This window comes from Sminthopsis crassicaudata, chromosome 2 (genome assembly GCF_048593235.1).
Source record: "Sminthopsis crassicaudata isolate SCR6 chromosome 2, ASM4859323v1, whole genome shotgun sequence".
Taxonomy (NCBI): Eukaryota; Metazoa; Chordata; class Mammalia; order Dasyuromorphia; family Dasyuridae; genus Sminthopsis; species Sminthopsis crassicaudata.
In genome coordinates, this window is record NC_133618.1 from 107,965,235 (window position 1) to 107,991,453 (window position 26,219).

At 33.6% G+C, this 26,219-nt stretch overlaps 1 long non-coding RNA gene across 6 annotated transcripts in view; it reads left to right on the forward strand.

Moving 5' to 3' along the window:
• Window positions 1-26,219, forward strand: part of LOC141554735 (uncharacterized) — a 983,981-nt gene that overhangs the window by 519,806 nt on the left and 437,956 nt on the right. Inside the window, exon 3 of one of the 6 annotated variants that reach the window (XR_012485934.1) lies at window positions 12,995-13,080. The exons of the other annotated variants lie outside the window; for them this stretch is intronic. This is a non-coding gene — a long non-coding RNA (uncharacterized LOC141554735). The remainder of the gene's footprint in view (window positions 1-12,994; window positions 13,081-26,219) is intronic. 6 annotated transcript variants of the gene reach the window in all.

Sequence of the window (26,219 nt, forward strand, 5' to 3'; positions counted from 1 at the left end):
CAAACAAAAATGTTCAGTAGATATAAGGGAGTGGTTGAGGTAGCAGTATAAGAGACTCTGGTTAGAGAGAAATATTAAAAATGAGGGAGTTCTCAATGATGATGAGGTTCCAGGACTGACCATGCTTCTAGGTGGCTAAAATTCAGTAGAGGGGAAAATTATTGGAGTTCATGAGGCCATGGAATTATAAGTTTAGTACTAGGCACAATTGTTAATGAAGTCTCCTAGGATGGGAGGGGATGATATGAGGAGGACCATTAGTTAGGTCCAGAAGTCAGCAACAAAGGTAGGAACATGAATTAGAAGATTGTAGAGATTTCAGTAAGGATGCTTAGAATTCTTTAAGTAGTTCATATGAGGAGAAAGAGAGAGAGAGAGAGAGAGAGAGAGAGAGAGAGAGAGAAAGAGAGAGAGAGAGAGAGAGAGAGAGAGAGAGAGAAAGAGAGAGAGAGAGAGAGAGAGAGAAAGAGAGAGAGAGAGAGAGAGAGAGAGAGAGAGAGAGAGAGAGAGAAGATGAGAGAGAGAGAGAGAGAGAGAGAGAGAGAGAGAGAGAGAGAGAGAGAGAGAGAGAGAGAGAGAGAGAGAGAGAGAGAGAGAGAGAGAGAGAGAGAAAATGTTGTGTGTGTGTTGGGGAAGGCAGGGTGGTAAATAGAATATGTCAAGTCCTTTACCTCACTCTGATTAACATGTAATTGTAATTTACTGACACTATTTCTATGAGACCATTTGGAAAAAACTCTTTGTGTAATTTGGCCTAATGAAAAATTAGTGAAAAGTGTGGTGAGAAGAAAATCTTATCACCATAGAATACCATATTTTCAGTGTGTCAAGAAATTGAGAAGAAAATTGGTAAGAAAGGTGAAGGAACTCTAGAGGAGTTATAATTCCATAAATGTCTCAAAGAATACTTAGAAAGAAGCTAATAGATGGAGAGAAGTAAAAATGACTAGAAAAGATTATGACTAAGGAGAAAAAATTCATGAGGACTTTAATGGAAAGATGCTTGTATGTATATGTGTGTATCAGAGAGTAAAGAGAAAAAGATAGAGACAGAGAGAAAAGGGCATTGATTTAGAATTATTATGGATAAAAGAGTTGTTGTATGTATTATGGGAGGAAATGAGCTTCAGAGAGTATTGAGTATTGAGAAATATGTATGGAAAGGACTGCCAAGGAAACTGAAGAATTAGGGGAGCAAGCTACTCCAAATGATTTAAATTAATTAGGAGTTAATACATTGATGTTTTTCTACTTTCCATTCCCCTACTCTACTCTTATCCTTCTGTTCCTACCATTTGATTCTATCTTATGGATCAGCTGGCATTCATAAAGAACTTATGAATTTTTATGATGTTGATATATCTAGAGTCTAATCACTCTGTTCAATGAAACAATCATTAAATATTTATTAAGTACCTACTGTATGCCAGGTATAGTGCTAAATGCAAGGGATTAAAAAGTGGGAAAAGTTGGAGTCAGGAGGCCTTGAGTTCCAATCCAATCTCAGACATTTAACACTTCCTAGTTGTATGAGTCCTGGGAAATCATTTAACCCCAATTGCAAAATAAAACAAAAACAAAAACCAAAAAACCCTAATTCTTTAATAGACAAGGTGGAGAAAACCATCTGCACCTAGAGAGAGAGGAGTATGGGGACCAAAGGTGGATCACAATATAGTATTTTCATCTTTTTTTTTTTTTTCCTGAGTCAATTAGGGTTAAGTGACTTGCCCAGGGTCACATAGCTAGGAAGTGTTAAATGTCTGAGGTCAAATTTGAACCCAGGTCCATCTGACTTCAGGGCTGGTGCTCTATCCACTGTGCCACCTAGCTGGCCCTATTTTACCTTTTGATTTTCTTTCTTAAAGAAATGTTTTTCCCTTTATGATCTGATTTTTTTTTTTGTGTGTGTGTGTAGCATGATAAATGTGGAAATATGTATAGAAGCATCGCACATGTTTAATATATATTGAACTACTTATTGTCTAAGGGAGGGAGAAAAATTAGTACCACAAGATTTTGCGAGAATGAATGTTGAAAACTTTCTTTGCATGCATTTTTAAAATAAGAAACTATTATTAAAAAAAAAAAAGATTAAAAAACAAACAAAAACAGAAAAGAGGGGAAAGGCAGTCCCTGCCCTCATTACAATCTAATGGGAGGAGATAATATGCAAACATATTCAAAGAAGCTATATACAGAATAAATAGGTGTTAATTAGGAAGGAAGACATTGGGATTAAAGAAGATGATTTTTATTAAAAGAAGAGATTTTGGGGCTTAAAGAAAGCTAGAGAGGTCAGTAAATAGAGTGGAAGTAGGAGAGGCCTGGTGGAAGAGAAGACCTGAGAAATTCCCCAGAGCTGAAAAATGGAATCTTTTGTTCATGAAGTCTAAGGAGGGCAATATTGGTGGATCAGAGAGTATGAATGGGGGAGTCACATATAGAAAGATTGAGAAGGTAGGAGGAAGATAGGTTTTAAAGGACTTTGAATGACAAACAGAGCAGTTTTTATTTTATCCTGGAAGGCAAAGGAAGCTGTTGGAATTTATTAGGGAAGGGGAGGAAGGTGTGGAGGGGTGACCAGTCAGACATGAACTTTAGGAAAATCTCTTTAGTGGCTAAATGGAGGATTGATTGAAGAGGCTTCATACTGGTACACCTACTAGCAGGCTCTCACAATAGACAAGGCATGAGGTAATGAAGGCCTGCTCAGTATCAGAGGCCAGAAGGAGGAATATTTGAGAGATGCTGCAAAAATTAAATTGTTGGGCCTTTGCAACCCATTAGATATGTTAGAGAGATAAAAGATAGTGAGGAATCCAGGATGAATCCTGGTTGTTGAGCCTGGGGGGGAAGAGAATGATTTCCTCTTCTATAAAAGGGAAGGCAGGAGGAGGGGAAAATATAGGGAGAAAGATAATGAATTCTGTTTTAGAAATATTGAGTTTAATATGCCTATTGTATATACAGCTCAAGATGTCTGAAAGACAACTCGGGAATGAAATTGGAGATTAGCAGAGTTTGGAGCAGAACAAATAGATTTGAGAGACATTAGCATAGAAATGGTAATTAAATCTATGGGAGTTGAAAAAGATCACCAATAGAAAGTAGAAGATTGAATTGATAAAAGAAGTAAAATAGATTGCCTAGCAGCAGTGAGGGCCCAGTTGATGTTATATAACAAATTTGTAGTGGACTCAGAATGGTTGCATAATTTTCTGTAGGAGAAAAGATAATGAATTGTGGGAGTATATCCATGACTGAGGCTTAGCTGGGCATAATAAGTAATATAATAAGAATCCAAGGGAAAAGAACAGTATAGAGTTACATTGATTCAATGAAGAGTTAAAGTGGGGGAAAGAAAAGACAGTGGTTAGAGCAGAAGAGATGCCTTTGGAAAGATTTAATGGTCAAGGGATTGGAAGACTTGGTGTAGATAAAGAGTAGGGTTTTGTAAAGTAAGACACAGAGAGAGGTGAAAAGTCAATACATTATGATTGTATAGGGGGTTTGGGGAATTTTCAGAATTCAGAAATGCTTATTATCTGGTTATAGGGATATAGTTTCTTTTCTGTCATTCTTACTCCTTTACTCCAACCCCACAGGGCCTCATTAACTTTTAATATAGACTTTTCTCCACATTGTGCTGAAAAGAACTTTGGTCTTTTGATGGTTAGCTGAAAGAAATATTTTGATCTCAGAACACCTTAGCAGAAAATCCAGGAACAACTTCCTGACTTCTAATACATGTAAGCTTGAGTAAGTTTCATATGAATGTGTCTAGACTAATTCACTATTATTTGATAAGCTTATGATTTTGGCTGTATTTATTTTCTTTAAGAAGAAGGATTTAATAAGATTTTTTTTAGGATAGTTTTTGTTTTTATATTACCTTTATTTACTTCTATAACTTTCCTTTTACCCAAGCTATCTCATATTTTAAAAAAGAAAGAAAAATATCTGTAAAACCTATAAATCATAAAATAACTTTTGGTATACTTATGTTAATTCTTTAACAGTCTTGGATATCACCTTCTTACCAGAAATAATTTTGATATAGATAGTTTTTCCAAACTACAATTTCCCTTTTTATCTCAGATATATTATATATTTTGTTTATACATATTTGTTATGCACATATCACTCATAAAGAAGTAAATCCTTTCATTTCTTTTTCTGTCTTCCCTTACAAAACCCTAGTTTTTGTCTACACTACATCTTTCAATCCCTTGAACATCCAGTTTTTCTCAGGGCATTTTATTTGCACTAACCATTGTCTCCTCTTTTTCCCATTTTCACCCTTTGTTGAAACAATTCAATTCCAGAAGACCCCTTTTCCCCTGTTGAGGTTCAGAGATGTTAGACCCCAAAAGTATACTGGAAATCTGGGTTGGTGTTACAAGTTTCAGGTCATCCAACAGGAGAAATACAGAGAGGCTTGGAGAGACTTACATCAACTGATGCTAAGTGAAACGAGTAGAACCAGAAGAGCATTATACACTTCAACAATGATACTGTACAAGGATGTATTCTGATGGAAGTGGATATCTTCAACATAGAGAAGAGCTAATCCAATTCCAATTGATTAATGATGGACAGAATCAGCTACATCCAGAAAAGGAACACTGGGAAATGAGTGTAAACTGTTATTTTTACTTTCTGAATCCAATTCTTCCTGTGAAACAAGAAATTCGGTTCTACACACATATATTGTATCTAGAATATATTGTAATATATTTAACATGTATAAGACTGCCTGCCATCTGGGGGAGGGGGTTGGGGGAGGAAGGGAAAAAATCTGAACAGAAGTAAGTGCAAGGGATAATGTTATAAAAAAATTACCCATGCATATGTACTGTCAAAAAAAAAAGTTATAATTATAAAATAAAATAAAAATTAAATTAAAAAAAAAAACAAGTTTCAGGTCATCTCAAAAATTTTTTGTAAACTTAAGCATCTCCCAAATCAACAGACAAGGATTTTATCATGTTGCTAAGAATGGGCTAAATTCAAGAGAAATTAGCAAAGAAAGGGATTTTAGCAATTAACAAGGAAAAAGACAAGTTTCCTAGTGGAACTCACAATTAACCAGGAGGAAGATGCCACAAGGCAGAGTATGCCATTGACTGGCAGCCTAAATTCCTAAAGAAGTCTGGCTGGAATCAACAATATAATCAGAGTGGAAATTTAACCTGGGGGGGTTGACATCATAACATGGCTTTCTGACTGGACTCAGTAAAGGTAAGAGTTTCCTGAGACCTCCACCTGGGATGGGACTGTAATCAAAAGTCAACTTGAAAACAAAAGACTTATTTAAAAATGAGATCCTATTTGCCTGAGGGAATAACTGAGCTTATAGATTGTATATAGTAATTGGGGCTCTTTGTCAAACCTGGTACTTATCACACTGAACCTCCAGATGCTATATCACATCAGTGAAAAGCTTTCCAATTTAATTTAAACAAAAGCATTTATTTTGTCTCTATTCCTTGTTAATTAAATCTTCACTTGTTCAGTTCATAACTGTGAAACTTACATAATCTTTCTTAATATTTTTAATATCATGCCTTTAATAGTTAAATTATGTCCCCTTTTTAGATTATTCTAGAATACTGAGTTCTTTTAAAAATATTTTACTGAATTTTTATGTTATTGAAATTTCTTTCTGTAGATTCCTTCTTCTATCACCTAAATAGCCATCACTTAAAACAGTGTTTTTTTTTCCTTAAGAGTAGAAAAAAGTAAAAAAAGGGGAGAAAAATCACCAAAACATCAGTACATTAACAAAAAAATAAACTATGACAAACTCATGGATTTCCCCCTATTTTTGCAAAAGAGATGAAGTATGTTCTCAAATTATCTTTCGTGATAATTTTACCACATTCATTTTCTACTGTTTACATGTGGTTATTCTTTCTATTTTTATTGTTATAATTATTGGTTATATTGCTTTCCTTGTTCTACTTATTTCATATATCATCAGTTCATGTGAGCACTCCAATGTTTCATCATATTTGTTGTTTATAGAGACTATCTTTTTGTCAATGATCTTAAGTCTCAACAATGAAATTTTTGGATGGTGATGTTTTAGGCCATGATAATTCCAAAATGCTTTATAGAAAGGTTATACTAAATCTAAGCTCCACCAAAACTAGAAGTATGTCTAGCTGCAATCTGTCCTACATTGATTATTTCCATGTTTCATCATCATTTCCATTTTTTGAGTATGAAACCTCAGAATCCTTTTGATTTGTATTTTTTTTTAACTTTTAGTCATTTGGAACACTCTTCTTTAAAAGTTTGATAGAGTTCTATAAACCTATTTAAAGCAGGAAATTAGATTTTCCCCCCTTATCCTTTAATAGTAATTTTACTGGTAGATGTATTTCTTCTTCCCACTCTGTTGTTTTTATTAATTTGAGCATTTCATATTTTCAAAGATAAATATTCTTTTTCTTCATATTCTCAATGTGGTTGGCCTTATAACAGTTTTCTACATTCTCTGATAATTCTTTTTATACCTTCTAACTTTGTTCTAAGTTCATGTTGTTGTTAGTGTTTGGGAAGAACTAAATGTTAGTTGTTTTTTTTTTTATCAGTTCTAATGTTTGTTTTTATTTCAATTTGTTCATTTTTCTCTAGTTTCAAAATTCCCATCTTGTTCATTTTTTGTTGTTGATTTTATTTTTATTTTTTGTCTTTTCTTTTTTTAATCAGGTTGGCTAATGATTTTTAAATTTTGTTAGTCCTTTGGGAAGAACTAAATATTAGTTTTGTTTTTCAGTTCCCTATTTTAACTTTTGTTTCCTTTTTTCTATAACTTTGCCTTGTTAGAGAATATTTTAAATGTCTTCTACTACTAATTTATGCTTCTCTTTCATTTATCTAATTCTTTTTTTTAAATTCATCTTTCTCAAATATTAGTTAAATGGCAACTTCAAAATTTGTCCTCATTTATTTTGTTTGTTAGATTTTTCCTTTTCATTTTTTCACCTTATTCTAAGAAAAGTTCTCTTTATTATTTTTTCATTTTCTATCTCTTGTGGTTTTTAAAATGTATTGTTTTTCTCATGGAATTAATCTTCTGGAGTACAAAAATTTACCTCCATGTTTTAAATAATTTTAGTATTATGGCCTTTGTTAATCTTGTTTTATGCTTCTTTTATGTTGTGTTTCACTCTTAGAGGGAGGGAAATGATGAAGAGAGAAATATGCACAATGGTAGAACCCAGTAGTGTAGGCTTTATTCAAAGTTTTGTCCATCATCATCCTCCTCATTTTTCACGCAATAACATATTTGAGTCTATGTATTTATAACTTTTTGAGTATCAGTACTTTCTTATACACCCCCATCCCAAAAGCTCCAATTTCCTTTCTGAAGTATAAAGTTATAGATGGAAGCAGAGAAAGTCCTTGCTTTATGCTTTAGGTCCCCCAGATTAGACTCTTTGTAAGTACCTCACATTTCACTACAGACATCAATTTTGGTGGGACTCCACTCTGCATCTTGTTGAGACTTCCTCCTTATACTACTTTCTCCCTTTCAATTTTTTCTTTTAAACTCTCTTCTTCCTCCTCTTCCTGAGAGAATATAGAAGTTATCTTTCCGCTTTTAAACCCATGTACTTGATTAGGGTATATCTTACAGTTCCATGGTTCCTCCCCTCCCCTTTTATTTTACTTCCCATATTTCAATTCAATCCCACAAAAGTATTTATCATGACTATGGATTAAAGTTTTTTGTTGCTAAGTATATTTGCTGTACAGCCTATAAGTTCTGCCAATTGTTCTCTTCTAGATTTTTTTTTAACTTTTTATGCTTATAATTTTTTTTTATTATGGCTTTTTATTTACAAAACATATACATGGGTAATTTTTTCAACATTGATCCTAGCAAAACCTTTCATTACAAATTTTCCCTTCCTGCCCCCACCTCCTCCCCTAGATGACAGGTAGTCCAACACATGTTAAATATGTTAAAATATAATGTTAAATCCACTCTATGTATTCATATTTATAAAATTATCTTGCTGCACAAGAAAAATTGGATCTAGAAAGGGAAAAAAACCCTGAGAAGGAAAACAAAAATGCAAGCAAAAAATAACACACACAAAGAGTGGAAAATGCTATGTTGTGGTCCATACTCAGTTCCCATAGTCCTCTCTCTGGGTGTAGAGTTCTAGATTGGTTTTAATTTATTTTTTTCACAATTCTGCAGATCTCATTTTTGTCCCATGTTTTCTTATATGTCACATATATGTATATATGTTGTTTTAGGAATTATTAGGTTGAATTTTCTTTATTATATATGTTTTTAAAGAGTTTGTAATCTTTTTCATGATTTAATATTTCCTTCTAAAATTTCTGTATCTTTCTGCTAATTTATCTGCTTTTGTTCAAGATTTTAATTGAATTTTCTTCCATTTTCTTCTTCTTGAATCCTTGTATTTGTGTGTGTGTGTGTGTGTGTGTGTGTGTGTGTGTGTGTGTGTGTGTGTGCATTCTTTAGGAATGCTGAGGCTACTAGAAGAGAGTTATTGAGTAAATGCCTTATAGATTAAATTTAGCACCATTAATTTATAAGACCTTATTGATCTTCTAACATTCTTATCCTGTTATTCTACTTCTGCAGTTATTCTACTTCTGGAAATAATTCCTTTGGGGATGGGGGTAAATAGTGAGAATAGAAACTGGCAAAAAATGACTGATCTGACATCTTATTAGTCATATGGTCCTAACTCCTGTATTTGTCTTCATTTCAAGTTGAATTAATGAGTTTACCTCAAATGATGTTTAGTCAGGATTCATTAGAAAGTAATAAAAAGAATACAAAAATTTTTGAGTTTCTCAACTATACATATGCTTCAAGTGCATGAGAATACATAGACCCTTACAAACACCCAATGTTTCGGTGGTTCTGATACCCAATCTTTGCCTCTTTCCCACTTAAAATCCTTTTTGGGAATGCTCTATTATCTAATTATTTCTTTGCTATTGCTTTACTTTTGCTCCCAAAGACCACATTATTTTTTTTTCTGGAAGTCAATCTAATTACAGATCTCTTTGATCCTCCTTTTTACAAATAATTTTAACTCTTATTATAACTGACCAGAATTTTTAAAACTATTTATTTCTTAATTTTGATTCATATTGATTCTTCATTACATTTTAAAGTACTCACTCCATAACTACCTAGCCTTTAAAAGTCTCACTAGATGAACCAAATTCCCCACAGTATATTTTGCTCATGTGGCCCAGAGTTGTATTTGAAGAAAATATAAATTATAAGATCTGTACACCAGAAGTACATGCCCTTCCATCTCTTTTATAACACAAGGGCCTATCTCTTCTTCATGTGCTGTGAACCAACTAGATATGTAAGTATCTAATCAATTTATTAACATTTATCAAATATCTATTTATTCCATGTTGTTTGAGAATTTTGCTATAATAAGACATTAACAAAAATAACATCCTTGAGACTTAAGTGTAGTGCAGTTGCTTTTTCCTCTGTTTTCCTATGTCCAGAATATGTGGTTTGTTTTCTTATTTGATACTCATTTTTGTTATTTCCCTACATTCATGCTGAGAGCTTACCACATCCACCTAGACTTCATGAGAATGCTGAGTTGTCATGAAGGAGTTTTACCTCACACTGGGGAGATATTAGTTGATAAGATCCACCTTGTTCAGATTTATTGCTTTAGCATATTTCATGCTAAAAATATTTTTCTACCATCTGCTAAGATTAGCACTCTAGTAGTATAATAAATTTACTCACCCTGTTCCTGTGAGGTAGTTTGGAACCAACTTTATACTTTATTCAGTCTAATTGAAAATAGTATAAGATAAATGATGCACTTTGAATTTCTTTTTCAGACATACCATTGTTCATTACTTCAACAGAGGGTGAGCACATCTGATTGTAATTTTAGTGGTTGGGTAAAATAAGAGTTTCCATGGCAAAAGTATGGTACAAAGTATTGTCATTGTCCAGCAGTGTCTTGTAAAACATTCTCAGTGTTATTCTGTGCTCAATTGAAATATTGATTCTCATTTAAAACAAAAATTCAGTGGCCACCTTTCCAAAAACCATTATGAAGGGGAAATTTGTTCCTGTGTAAACATAGAAACTCATATCTAGTCACAGCTGAGGCTCAAAACAAAGGCCAAACTCAGAATTTGGTTCCTGAGGTGTTAGAGATGCTATTTGCCATCTTGTATGCCATGACACTTTGGTGGCTTATAAAGACAATCTGAATTACACTCTGCCTTGCCAATTTTGACTGGGAAATTTTAATCTACTTCTTTCCTCTAAAACTTATGCATTTTTAATAAGTTTTGATCTATACAAATTACAAATTAAGTTATATAGTAGTTAAATAGCATAAGTTGGGAAGAAGATAGGGGGAAAAAAAACAACATGGGAAGGAGAAACTGGGTCTGTTTGTTATATCCTTCACATGGACTTCTTTCCCCAGGCCAGTTCCTTGTGCATGACAATGAACATACATCATTCTTTAGTTTGATAGCTCAAGGCCCATTAGGACATAAATGTAAACTGATTTCTTACTCTGCTAACCACAGTACCACTAGAAGTAGACTTGAAAGGTTTTTCAGATGAATATGAGAGTATCATTGGTTCAGATGAGGGGAAAAATGGACTTCAGAGTTGAGGCAGAAAGTAGAATACAGCATCATGGATCAAACTCATTTTTAGTCAAAATGTTAGGAGTCCAGCAATAGAGGAAGAAGCTGTTAACCTCAAGATCTCTAGCTGCATCTAGGCAAAGTCATTGAAGTTCAGGAAATTGTAACGGTCCAGTGATAGAATTATATGGGAATCTCAGATGACAATGATATTAGGGCACACAAAGATGTGAAGGAGAGTCCATAAGTAAGATGATTTTAAGTGTATGCACAAAATACTTTATTTCATCAACATGAACCATGTTGTTGAAGAGAGAGCTTGGTGGGAGCTTCCTTGATGATTCAAATTTTGCAATTTATAATCTCGGATTGTTACCTGACTCTGAGAAATTGATTAACTCACCCAAGATCACACAGATAGTATATGTCAGAGGTAGGTCTGGAAATTATGGCTTCCTGACTTTGAGGCAAATTTTCTGACCTTTTCTCAACTTTATTTTGTGGAAATTATGACTGTTACTGCTTCAAATATCTCATAGTGAATTCCCATAGTTATGCCTATGTTATCAATAAAGAATGATCACAAAATGAAATCATCTTTGTTATTAGCCCCATTCTGTAAGGGTATGTGTATGTGTTTGGGGCAAAGGTAGAGTAGACAGGCAGAAGACTATAGAGAGAGGAGACAGAGGTTTGGATAACATTAGTGAAAAGCTTCAGGGTATACTCAAAAAACATCATAGCCTTAAAAGATTGGGGAAAACTGTGATGGAAATACCAGTTTCTGACTACAATGAATTCAGGTATAGAACTTTAGGATCAAATTTTTTTTTGTTTTGTTTCTTCAGTTGAACTTTTTTCTCTATCTCTTCAAATTTCAAAGAATATTTTGTCTTCATCTCTTCTCTATTCCTATTATAGTATCTTGTGTGATACATTTCACTGTATTTGATATAGTTCCTTTAATCCTCCCTTATCTATCCAATATGTATATATATATAAAAATATATATATAATCTAATATATAATATATAATTATATATAACTAATTAATTAAATATTATTATTAATTTAATAATTTAAAATTAATTAATAAATATATAATTAATATAATTATATGTAATTAATTAATAATTAATAATATATAATATATAATTCAACAACTTCCTTAAGCCAGGAACTGTACATATATATATATATATATATATATATATATATATATATATATATATATATTTTTTTTTTTTTTTTTTGTATTCTCCATGCTGAATACAATATCTTGCATATAGTTGGAACTTAAATAAAAGAAAGGCAGTTTTTCATTCTGGAGAGAGCATTGGAGTTGTAGTCTAGTGGAAGGTATTGTAATGGTCATTTCTACTTTTGTTCAATTACTAAACAAGCCTAAGTAAGAATCAATCTTGTTAATATTCATTAATTTAATAGGTACTGTTAAGTGCTTAGCATAGTGTTTGGCACATAGTAGGTGCTATATACATGTTCTGATTATGATGATTATGTCCCAAGCTAAGCACTTTGGGAGATATAAGGATATATGGTTCCAACAACTCAAGAAATTTATATTGTAATTGGGAAAGAAGAAAGCATGTCTTTATGAAAAGTTAAATAACAACTCTGCAAGTCTCCCACAACCATGGTTTCACATGGAGCAGCTGTTCATAATTCATAGTGTATAGTTCATAGAGTTCAGGACTTTGAATAAGAAAACCTGATTTTGAACCTAGTCTCAGATACTTACTGTGTTATCCTGGACAATTCACTTAACCTTTTTTCATCCTCAGTTTTCTCACTAATAAAATTGACAAGAGCAGCTAGATGGTACAGTGGACAGAGCTCCAGCAGGGCGGGAGCCTGGGGGACACCAATAAAAAAGCAGACTTACATAACAAGAGATAATAACATTTCTTGTTATCTCTTGACGATGATTGCAGCCCATGATTATTTCCAAATGGTGTTATTTAATGAATGATGATACCTGGGAGTTAAGAGGATCTGAGTTCAAATCTAGCTGACACTAGGTGTGTGACCTTAGGCAAGTCATTTAATCCTGATTATTTAAAAAAAAAAAAAAAAGACACATAATAATAGCACCTACCTTGCCTGGATTACTGTTAAAATAAAATGAATAATAAAGCTGTCTCAAAATTTAGTGTGTTAATAGGTTAAAATAGCACTGGCTTTTGAAATACTCTATCTTTTTAAAGCACTTTATAAATTTTAAAATTTTATATAAATGTTATCTATATTCATACTTTTTTGTTCTATTTAGTTGCATTTACAATTTGTTTTAGTTACATTTTACTGACCCATTTTACTGTAGGTCTTCTAGATGCCAGGAATAATGCTTTTGGATTTTGGCAATATCCATGCAAGAAAGATCTACATTCTCTAACACAATCCTTAAGGGTATGTATTTGTTGATTCATATTGTTTATGTTCTTGCAACATTGCATAGGAGTAACTTTTGGAAACTCAATAGTGTAGGCCACACAACATAGCAGAATGAACAGAGACTAAGCAATCAGAGGACCTGTATTCAAGACCCATTTCTGACATTTATTACTTCTGTAACTTTGGGTAAACTTCTTAATTTCAAATTCCTCATGTGGAAAATGGGAGTGTAGTTTGAACTAGATGGCCCTTAATGCCTCTTCTATCTCTTTATGAACTTTTAGAATTATGAACAGCATGAGGTATGATTATAGTCATATCTGCTGATTTTCAACGTGTTATAGCCAGGTGTGGAGAGATCTGTATTTTTGAATAGTGTTGATCTTTTCCTTTTCTCACTCTATCTCTGCCCCTCTCAAAGGCAAAACAAAATCATCAAACAAACAAACAAAACCCCACACCTCTTGACATTCACAGAAAGAGAAAAAAAATATTTTTTTCTTTTCATGTTTTCTGTTGAATCAATATAATTTCAATACAATTGGGCTTCTTGAGTTGTTGTTGTTTTTTTTTTTTGTTTGTTTTTTTTTTTTCTCTTTTCTTTTTTTTTCCAGTAGTGGTGATGTGTTAATATGGATGCACCCATTCTCTCCCTCAGCTGGCACCTCTAAGACTAACACATATATAACTGTCTGGGGTAAGAGGTACAATCTATGCTTATGAAATTTTCCTCAAAGGAACTCAAATATAGAACGTTAGTCCCATCACTTCCAAGATTAAACATAAAAATCCTCTTTTTGGTGATCAAAGTCCTTCATAACCTGATTTCCTTCTACCAGTCCAGTTTGGTAAACTTTACTCCCCTCCATGCATTTCCAGGAATTTTCATTGTTTGTTCATCTGTATGGATGTTCTTCTACCTCATCTCTACCATAAGATTTCTCTGACTTCCTTCAAGTATCCAGCTAAAATCTCACTTTTTACAAGGAGCTGTTCCTAATTCATCTTAAGACTCTCTCTAATTATGTATAATTTATCACCCCCTTCCCCTACCCTAGTACACATACACACACATACACATACACACACACATACCATAAAATTATCTCTAAATTATTCATTTAATTTTTATATCTATTCATTTAGAATAATTTATCATATATATCTTAAATTAAAGATATTCTAGTTATATTTATATATATAGGTATATCTATATGCATATCTATCTATATATACATATATCTATATCTATACACATATGGTTATTTACATGTAATCTCACTCATTATGCTGTGAGCCCTTGGAGAACACAGAATATCCTCTCCTTTCTTGTTATCCAAGTCCTTTGCCTACATACTTCATTGGTTCTTAATAAATTCTTATTAATTGATTGACTAACCAAATCATCTAATCTATCTTCTTTTTTTTGAAGTTGATTTTTTTATTAAAAAGAATAACATATCCATAAGAGAGGACCTCAAGATTGCTGCATCTAACACAAGTAATTTACAAATGAGGGAAGTGAGGTGAGGAGAAAGATCATACCTTATTCAAATCTTCATCTTTTGTTAATATGGAGTTAATTTGAGCCCATATCCCTTGTCTGACAGAACACATTTCTCCTCCCAGATCTGAGCCCCAAGTGTTAATTTACTATTTGGCTCTAGACCCCAAGAAAGAGAATCTTCTCCTGAAATTTCTGAATACCTCTATGAATGGCCATACTCTCCTATTGCATACCATTTCTGTTACTGGGGTGCAGTTATCCTTTTCTCAGTCCTGTTACAAAAGTTGGTATTGTATCTAAAACAATTGCTGTTATTAACAGGTTAAGCTACTGGGATGTTAAAATAAAGGCTGCTCAGCTTTAGTGCATTTTGTTGTAATCATCTCCCAGATGCCTTGTCTGAAATCAATTCAGGTTCAAAACTGGCTGGAATTGGGAGGTCAAGGCTTTTGCAGACTAAATATTTTATCTTCTGCTCATGTCTGGAGCTTTTAAAGATGTGGATTGGGGGCTCTTTTCTCATATTCCATCTGCACAAAGATGATTGGCTTTGCCATTTTGCCCAGGTTAGGACAAGGTTAAAATCAATTATAATCAATTATTAAGAGTCTTCTGTGGCTGCATAGCTTAAAAGGGGATTTTAAAAGTTTCTCAGTTCTGAAACATGAATATCTTAGTTGCTTGGTAGTGATGTTGTTATTCTAGAATGTCAAATACAGATGTTATCAACACCAGAAATAAATACACAGAACTCCTATATCCTATTTCCTTGATACCCATGTTTCAGCAAGATGAGAAAAACCTAAAAGGAAGAGATAATAATCATGGAAGACCCAAGTTGACAAATCTTATTAACTTTTTATATATGTTATACAGCAAGAACTATTTATAATTTGGTCACATTTTCAAATTATTCTTTAGAAATTTACTGAGATTCTCTTTAAGGTTTGCTATAGATTGTCAGAGTTTGAAAGGTACACAGCAGCCAAATCCAACCCTTACTGAAAACGAATCCTCCTTAGCAAACTCAGTAAGTGACCCTTTTGGATCATTGATGGAAGAGTAGTGCATTCCACTTTCGAATAGCTCTGGTTGTTAGGAAGTATTTCATGGTGTCAGACCTAAATTTGCTTCTTTGTCACTTCCTCCTATTGATTAGTCTAAGTTCTTACCTCTGGGAATGAGAATAAAAAGTCCAATCTTTTTCTTACACCCTTGGAGGAACTAGTAGGTGTGATTCCTGAGCTACTGTCTCTGATCTAAAATGAGTGATAATGGAAATGAGAATAGGTACTATAGGATTGGAGAAAGGTCCTGATGAGACAGGGAAAAAATGAGAGATAAAGTGGGAAAATAAGCAACAGAAAGATAGAGGTACAAAAAGAGAGAGAGACAAAGAGAAAGATGGAGAGACAGACAGAAGAAAAGAGAGATGGGAAGGAAAAAGAAAGAAAGAAAGAAAGAAAAGAAAGCAGGAAAGAATGTTAATAAATATTAATACAACACATAAACAGATACAACAAGAATTATATACATTTTTTCATATTTTCAAATTATTCCCTAGGAATTTAAGATTCTTAACAGCAAGAAAGAAAGAGAAAGAGAAAGGGAGAGAAGGAGGAAGGAGGAAGAGAGAAAGAGACAAAGAGACAAGAGTCAGAGAGGGGATGGAGAAAGGGAGGGAATAAGTAGGCAAGGAAAAGAAAGAGAAAGAAGAAAGAAAGAAAGAAAGAAAGAAAGAAAGAAAGAAAGAAAGAAAGAAAGAAAGAAAGAAAGAAAGAAAGAAAGAAAGAAAGAAAGAAAGAAAGAAAGAAAGAAAGAAAGAAAGAAAGAAAGAAAGAAAGAAAGAAAGAAAGAAAGAAAAAAGGAAGGAAGGAAGAAAGAAGGAAAGGAAGAAAGAAAGAAAGAAAGAAAAAAGGAAGGAAGAAAGAAAAAAGGAAGGAAGAAAGAAAGAAAGAAAAAAGGAAGGAAGAAAGAAAGAAAGAAAAAAGGAAGGAAGGAAGAAAAAGAAATAAATAAAGAAGAAAGCAAAAGAGAAAAAGTGAAAAAGAAGAGAGAAACAGAGAAAGGAACAATAGGCTAGTGAGCTTGAATTAAATTTTTGGTAAAAATGTAGAATGTATTGTTTTTAAAATGTCTAGTGAGCATCTAACACAAGAAATGAAGAAGTGATGATTGTAGTTTCATCAATAGCAGATCATTCTAGACTAACTTTTACTTCTTTTTCTAGGGATAGTAAATGGTCATATCAGGGAATGCTGTAAATATTGTTTACCAAGATTTCAGTGAAGTCAATAATGTTATTGTTGTGAATCAGAGAGATATAAACTAAATGAGAATATAATAAGAAGGTCTTGGAGCTACTTGAATGAAGAGATCCAATGAATGGCTTAGTTTCAACTTGGAAAAACATTTTCTGGTTGAATTTCTGGGATTTATTTGCATAGCCACATAGATGGCATCAGTATCAGATTTAAAGACAACAAAAAGTTGGCTAACATAATAGATGATAGAGCCAGGATCCAAAATATATTAATAGCTTAGATATTAGGCTAAATTAAATAAGATGAAATATAATAGGAGTCAATAGAAAGTATTATGTTTGGGCTCAAGAAGCTGAGTCCATAAGTACAAAATGAGAGAAAGCATTTTTAGCAGACAATTAATTTAAGAAAGATATGGTGTTATGGTGGAAGCTCAGAGTGAAACAGTTTTGTTATAGGCAATCCAAATAGCTAATATGATTTTGAATTATAGAAAACAACCTGTAACTCCCAAGAATTAAAGAAGCAGCATTTCTGCTGTACTTCTTGATTATTATTTCTAGTTTTTGACACCAAATCTTAGAAGAGCTGATGATAAACTTCAGTGTCCAGGGGAGGAAAATAATGATGGCAAAGGACTTTGCATTCATGAATTGGTTGAAAAAACCTGGGATACTTTTCTTGAAAAAGAGAAGTTTCAAGGGAGTCAAGATAACTGTCTGCAAATATTAGAAGCATTTTCTTTTGGAGGTGGGATTACTTTTATTTTGTTTGGTCTTACAGGGCAGAACTAGCAGCAATGAAAAGAGATTTAAGTTTGATTCAAGGACAAATTTTTTAATAATAAGTTATAAGAACTGTTCAAAATTGGAAAAGTTTTACTCATATGGTAATGAGTTTTCCCTTTTTGATGATATACAAGTAAAAGTTTGTCAGCAATGTTCTTAAGGGGAAGGGAGAGTAGCTATGGATTGGACTCTGGACTTGAAACTTCATGCACTGAGCTACTGTCTCTGATCTAAAATGAGTGATAATGGAAATGAGAATAAGTACTATAGGAACCATATGGGCTCCACCCAGTTCCATGTAAGGCTAGTTGCCTCCCTCCCAAAACAATCTTGTATTTTAGTTTCTAACCAGATCCTGATTAGTGTGATTTATGAATATTTTGGAGTGTTACATTTTTCAGATTCAAATTGCATATTTATATTGGGCTAGGACCAGTTCACATATTTTACATAATTATAACTTCACACATTTTGAATTTAAGCATGCATGGTCACTTCTGGGGGTTTATTATTTGCACTTATTGGCACTTTGAAGTCTATTCTTTGTGTTTGTTTATATTTGCACATATGAACTTACATGCATATAGATGATTGCTCTCTTGGTAGAAGATAAGCTACCTGAGAACAGAAATTGATTCATTTTATCTTTGTAGTCCCAGAGTCTAGCACAATACTTGGTAGACATTAAGCATTTAATAAATGCTTGTTGATTAATTGGATAAATAGTATATTCTAAGATTGCATCAGCTTTTTTGGCTATGATATTATGATGATTGTATCATCATTATAACCTGACTGCTTTTCAGAAAAAACTGTTATGAAGCAGCCCCAATCTTACCTTATGCTTGTGAAATTGAGGTTTTTTAATACATGTGTAAACTTTTGCATTTATTCCTTTGAAATTTCATCTTATTAGATGTGGTCCAATGTTCCAGTCAGTCAAGATCATTGTATATCCTGACATCATGTGATATGCTGGGTTCCCTCCTGGCTTTATATTATTTTCATTTTGATATACATGACATTTATGCCTTTATCCATGTTTATAATTATGTTAAACAGCACAAAGCCAAATAAATTATCTCTTGGGGCACTCCAATAGAGACCTACACATTTATATGGAATCACTGACAAGTACTTTTTGAGTATAGCCATTCCACAGTTTATCAATCATTCAAATTTACTGTTGTTTGAACTAATTAATAAACTATTGTCTAATCACATACTGGTTTCTGGATATCCTTTATTTTTTCCTTTGCAAAATGAAGGTGACAAATTACCTCAAAGTGTTATTTTGTGAATATTATGAAATTATGAATGTAAAGTATTTCTAAACTACATAAAATACCAGTTATCATTATTTTTAATCCACCCTTCCCAACACTTCGTTGAATGTTAATAGAACATAGGGTTTAGTAAATGATTTGTGGCTAGAAAACTGTGGTCAGAAAGATGTAGATTTGTATTTTGTCTCTGATTCTGTGAGGCTAGGCAGACCATTTAACTATTCATAGCCTCAATTTCCTCATTTGTAAAATTAAGGAGCTGTATTTGATAATCTTTATGATTCTTTTCAGTTCTAGCATTATTTGATCCTATGATTCTCTCACACTATGAATTTTCTGCAGCCCAAATCTCACATTTTTATAAATGAGGAAATTATGTCTCTAAGGTTAAGTGATTAAATTAAGGTCACTTACCTAGCTAATAGCAGAGACAAGATGAAATATATGTCTCTCAGCATAAATGTATATTTTCCTAAACTTAAAAAGTCCATTCTTATTCACATATTTACATCTAATAATAATTTCCTTCACATAGAATTGAGATGAAAACTCACTCATAGAAAATGAGCATTGATCCAAGCTTTGGCCCAGGACATGAACTCAATAAACAGAAACTTATTTTTAAATGTTCTCGAAAGTTCACTTAACTTTTTCCCTCACCTCATTTTCCATTTACAGGAGCTCTTGTATTTTCAGTTTCAACCAGACCTAGCAGCAGAAGGGTCAAAATGCCAACAGAAAACCTGTTCCAACCCTATTTTTAGTCATACTCTGAGCAGAATGCTAGAAATTTTATATGGACCCTAGACACAGCCAGTCCCTTCTATGAGATCAAGGGAGTTGAATACTGAACAACATTACTCACCAGACCTCAGAGGCTTCCCGTCATTAGGAGACACCATAGTGCATTGTGATACCTGGGTCAAAAACCTTTATAATTTAAAAAGTTGTAGCTTTGGGAAAGGCAACCTATGCATTTTTGAAAATGCATATACTATGCAAATACTATATTTTGTCTCTTCAGCCTTGTAGTCTTGCCTTTGGTGAAATGAGGTCATTTTTTTTTTCCTGTTACAGAATCTTAGTTGATAGGAGACCTCGGAGGGACTCTAGCCCAAACTCTCACCTCCACAAGCCTTCCTTTTTACAGTGTCCCTTCCAGACTCTGCTTGTGCACTTTACTTATTAGGTACAAGTCAAAGATATATACTCAATTCTAACATATGGTTACTCAGGAATAGTAAGAGAATTTTATCTCAAATGGTCTAGGGAAAAACATACTAAGGGAGGACTGGAAAGCATGTGATAAAAATAAAATTCTAGAACCATAAGGAGAGTATTTCTGTTTCAATTCAGATCAATTCAATATTACTGAAGTGTTATTTATAATATTGGTTCACATTTACATGGTGCTTTGAGTTTCACAAGACCCTTCTCTTTCAACAACCATGTGAAGAAGGTAGTGCAGATATTATTAACTTGACTTTCAGGGAATTTAGGTTACTTGCCCCACATCTTTATCCTCACCATTATCATCATCAAAACTATAGAAATGTTAACACCTTATCATTTGCAAAGCACTGTGCTCACATTATTTCAACTGATCCTCACAATGTTAAGATAATTGCTTTTATTCAATCACTTCAGTTGTGTTCAACTCTTCATGACCCCATTTGGGGTTTTTTCATTAGAGATATTGGAGTAGTTTTCCACCCTTCTCCTTTTCATTTTACAGCTGGGGAAACTGAGGCAAACAAGGTTAAAGGACTTGCCAGGGGTCACACAGCTAGTAAGTGTCTGAGGCCAGATTTGAACTCAGGAAGATGAGCCTTCCTGGCTCCGCACCTGAAACGCCATGCATTATGGCTTTACCCAACTCCATGTAATATCCTCAATATTATGGATGAGGAAACTAAGAAATTAACTGATTTGTGCAGTGTTCAGTGTCATACAGCTAGTAATCTGAGGCAAGATTAGAATTTAAATCTTCCTGGCTTTGTATCTAATTCTTTATACACTATGCAACTATGTCATAATCTTACAAATCCAGGCTAAAGGCTTCTTCCATTTTTCTGAGAATGATTACAACACATTTTCTGGCCAAAATTTATGACTCAATAATTCATTAATTATAGCATATTATAATAGGGATAGTGTGGTCCAATGGGAAGGACAATGGCTCTAAAGACAAAGAACCTAAGCCCCAGCTTTAGCAATTTAGCTATGCAACTTTGAGCAATAGCCTTGACAACATTATCTACATCTTTAAAATGAAGATGGTGAATTAGATGGCCGTTGGATGTCTTCTACTTCTAGAGCTAAAATTCTATTGAATTCATCAGCTTGGTCCATCTCATCGTGATGCTTCCAGTATGACAATACCTTCTAACTCTTGCCTTTGTAGGAAGCCTGTGCTATTTATCTGGTTTTGAGAAAGATTTAGCCACAGTGTGTCTAGACACAGTCTGAGTGAAGCTGGTCTATGAATTAACCCTGAATAGCAAGTAGTTAGGTTGGAATTTTATCATGTGGTTTCTATCTGTGGAAAATCTAAATATGTATAAACATGGCATCAGAACAGGCTTTCACAGACTAGAAACTAGGACAGATCCTATAGCTACTTTCAATTATAGAAGGGACAGGGACTGGGAGTGATCACCTCTTACACTTCACATTCTGGATCTGGCACTTACTAGCTATTTGACACTAGGTAGGTAACTCATCTAATTTGATGTCTCAGTTTTATCATCAATGAGATGAGGATAATAATATACTGTCTACCACTAAGGGGAGTGGAAGAAACCCTTAAAATATTCACTATTTAAACATGGATTATTTTTAATCCAGTGCCTCAGATAATTACTAGTTATAGGACATGGGGCAAGTCGTTTAATCTCCTTTGGATTGTCATCTAAAATGAGAGTGAATATACTCACCAAAAGAGCTTGTAGTTGGGAAGATCTGGTTCAAGTCTGATTTCAAATGCTTAGTAGTTGTGAGATCATGAGCCAAGTCATTTAATATTTCAAGATTTCTAGCTCTCTATACATTGCAGAAGAGTTGCCATGATTTGTATTGCTTGAGTTTTCCACAACAGGAAATTGCTGTAGTGATGATATCACAGGTCTATATCTTGCCATGTCTCCAAACCTCATTAAAAAAATGTACCTGAGACTGTTGGCATATTAACAAATTAGAGGCAGGTAGGTGGTACAGTGGATAGAGTGCCAGGTCTGAATTTAAAGAAAAAGAGTTTAAATTCTACTTAGAATACCACCTAGAATACATCTGTGTGAGTTTGCTGAGCCCTTCTCAAGGCTACTCGCCCACTTTTGTTGTCCACTTTCACAAGAAGCTACATGCACAGCAAATATAACCCGATAAATCTATTATAGCAGATAGCCTAAATCATGTTGAATTTAACTGATAGACTTGTAGGTGAATTAGGGGCATACCTACCCCAAGTGAGTAAAATTTTTCCTGAGTAAAATGGCAAATGAAAACTATTTGTTCCAATGACCATACAGGCAGTGGTCTGCTCAGTACACTGAGAAGTCCTTAGAGTTTGTCATACATTGAACATGCAAAGGCCATCCATTGTGTTCTGGGCCATCGCCAGTCTGACTTTTGTGTTGCCACTAGACTTTGGTGACTCTGGAAGGGAGAGTGAGGCTGACAACTTTGTGTAATTTTGTCTCATTTAAAATCCAGGTCACCCATGAGTCAAGACTTCATCCCATGATGCCATCAATTCTTTTTGAAAATGAAAGGCAAACAGTAATAGCACATTATCTGGCACATAACACTATATAAATGTTAGCTATTATTATTTGTGCTCACCCTGGCAGACACCTTTCTATCTTTTCTCTGTAACTATCAGCATAGTTAACTATAGGTTGGAATCTTTAGATGCACGCCTGTCCAATTTTGAATCAGGCATAAGAAGTAAACTTGTATAGATCCTTCTTCCAGAGACTTCAAGTGCTGAAAATTGGTTTACCTACTTAATGTGTTATTTCCAAGATGGGAAGATCAGTTCTCAAAATACCTGTTATGGTGTTGACAGACTGTCAGACCCTTTATAAATTGGCAAAAGCATTAATCAGCCTCCTTTTCAGTTTAATTGTGAGGTTGTGCCCCGTACTTTTCTGTGCTGGGTTATAGTCCCTTCTCAATTTGTCTTACATCTGATAAAAGTAAAGTCTAGAATTTGCAATATGTTCTTAGTCTGTTGCCAATTATATAGTACCATTTGTCAACAAATCCAGTCATCATTGAGTTCCCCAGTAACCTTCGGCCATTCTGCTCAAATCATCTGGCCTAGTACCATGCGTGTAGGCAAAAGAAGAGGTATTGTAGACTGTATGCCCTCGTTTACTTTTCTTGGAGCTGAAAGTGTTTTGGGGGAAAGTGTTCCCCCCATTTCCTTTTCCTCTGTGTAAGGGACACCCTATCCTTTGAATAATGAGGCATGTGGTATGCAGTATGCCCAAAGAGGATAAGCAGAGATGAAAGCTTCTATTTATTCTATACAGTGAAAATAGAAGTCTGGAAATAGCATGTGTTTCTCATAGCACTGCACTTTTCTTCTAGTTAGTTAGCTGTATTGAGGCATCAGGCCAGATCTGGCTCCATAACAACAAAGGTCTCATGCTGTCCAAACATACCACATTCCTAAAGCCACTGGTCATACCACTTAAAATAGATTGAAGATCCAAACTGGCCTCTTTAAGCAAAATAGTTCAGTAGTGCAACTTATTTTAAATTGGAGTATGGTGTTTCTGTCTTCAGTTCCAAGTCTTAATGTGAGTAGAAAATTTATTGGAGGAAACTTGCTAGCTATAGTTCCCTAGAAATGATAACTTTACCCTCAGATGAATTGTGGTTTGCCCTCAGGTCAAATCATCTTTTGTGGTTCCAAACTTAGAGAAAATATCTTTTTCCTTTTGTCATTTTTTTAATTGCATAGAAGAAAACTAATATTATTATTATTATTATTTGGTTGTGTTTAATGATACAGGTAGGTTGTTAAAATCACCTGGAGAATAAGAATTTAAATTATACTAATTGAACTAATTTGACTTTTTTCTCAAATGCAAAGGAATATTTTGTGGCTTCCTCACTTTATTATTCAAAGAAACAATGAAAATTTAGTCTTACAGAAACATGCCAATTGTATTTTTGAGGGATCATTCCTGCAGAAGAACATCATGGAAGAGGAGAAACAGAAATAGAGAGAGAGATACAGACACACATACAGAGACAGATAGAGCCAGAGAGATACAAAGAAAAGAAGAGGAGAGAAGAGGGAAAGAATAGGAGAAGAGAAGGGAGAAGAGAGAGAGATGAATATTAATAATGACAATGCCTTTCAACAACTTAGTAGCAATGGGAAGCTAAAGAACTAAGTCTGCCCTTATTTGAAGAAAGAATGTTTCCACCTATGTATTCTCATAGACATCATAAAGTATGACAGAAACATAATAGCAAAGGGCTCAAGGATAGACTGTGAAGACAGAGCCCAATAATATTGACTATGGATAACCTTGGAAAAATTTTATGAATGGATATAATGGGAAGTGAAGGAGTCCCTTATTTTCCCAACTTTCTTTATCCATAAAAAACATGTATGCCAGATTTTTTTTTCCCTCTTATGTATAAAGAAAGTAGATGTGGGCATGTACTTCATATTGCCCCTCTGTTTGTCTTTGTGAGTGGTCCCAAGATAAAGGATTTGAGGGAAAATCTCCAAAAGCTAGTGGTGAATTCAAAGAAGGTGGAGGTCTGCTGATGAACAGTTTTACATAATTAATGGGAATAAAAACACAGCTGTGAACTCTAATGATTTGTGACCATTTTTCTTCTTTTCCCCAACACTTTTTTTTGGTGTATAGTTGTGATAGCCTAAAAATAGATAGTATGATTATGGAATATTGTGTGAGCTTTGGTTTGTACAGCTTCCTACTGGATATAAATTACATTACTTTATTATACTGTAGAAAATTTTCTTTAGATTTTGCTGTGTATGTGTGGTTTTTGTGGTTTTAATTTTTTTTTTAAACCATTGCTGATTTTGTGTGCTGCTATATAAAATCAGTCTCTCTTGATTATTACTTCAATCCATTGTGGCCATGATCCCCATAGTTTTAATCAAGGTAAAATTCAGAGCAATCATGGATAAAGCTGCCAAATTCATCTATATTTTCACCTAACATTCAGCATACATTGTCATCTAGATACAAATATGATTTTCTGATTTTTAGCATAAAGGTAACTTGAATTGAATCTAACCCATGTTTATTATGCATTATGTTCAAATCACTGGAGGAATAAAGACAAAGCAAAATACAATCTTAGTCTTCAAGGATTTTACATTTTAAAAGAAAAAAAACATATAAAAAAGAAAATATGATGAATCTTTATATACTTCCTTACATTATGTAGCCTTTAGATTTATTTGAGCCTCACAATAAATTTGTGAAGTAGATATTTTTGATATTATTATTTCTTTTCTACAGCTTAGAAAACTAAGGCTTTTATAGAGTATAATTTGCCAGTGGTTATACATATAAGATATTTCAGAGATAGGATTTGAACTTAGATTTTGATCAAGATCTTTCTTGACTGCAAAAGGATAGGCCAACATGTCCATCGTGATATGTTCTTCCAAGCTGCCTGTTGTCCATAGAACAGTTTATAGAATTGCAAAGTATCTTATTTCCATAGGTACAAAATTGGCAGAGGCAGATGCATTTGCCTTTGTATCATATCTATGTTTCTTTTCAATAATTCCTTCAACTAATGAGGACACTTTGGACGTAATGCTTGTTTCCTATTCTTTAGAAATCTGAGCACCTTTTGGCATGTGTAGCTTGCACGAGAGACTGGTTTATTTACTTTGATCACAGCTTTATATGGGAAAAACACTGGATTTCATGCTTGAGACACAACAACCCTCTGCTTTTCAGGATTCTAAGTGAAAAACAGTTTATTGTGTTTGGGATTTATTTATTACATGCATTTGGATGTGTGCTCATTCTACAATCACATTTGATTTCATAATGGGGTAAGGCTGGAGACAACATTCTCAAACCCATTATCCAAAACACAGGAAACAAAACCGTTTTTTAAATGACTCATCTTTAATATCTCAGAGCAGTTTGAAAATACCTCATTCATTCATTTTTATAGCAGCTCTTAATTGAGGATGTCATAAATTGCTTTGTAGAAAGAGGCAATCATGACCTGGAAAATCAAGAAGAGTAATTTACAAATAGACTTTTATTCAAGTTGGGGTATTAGCTTATTT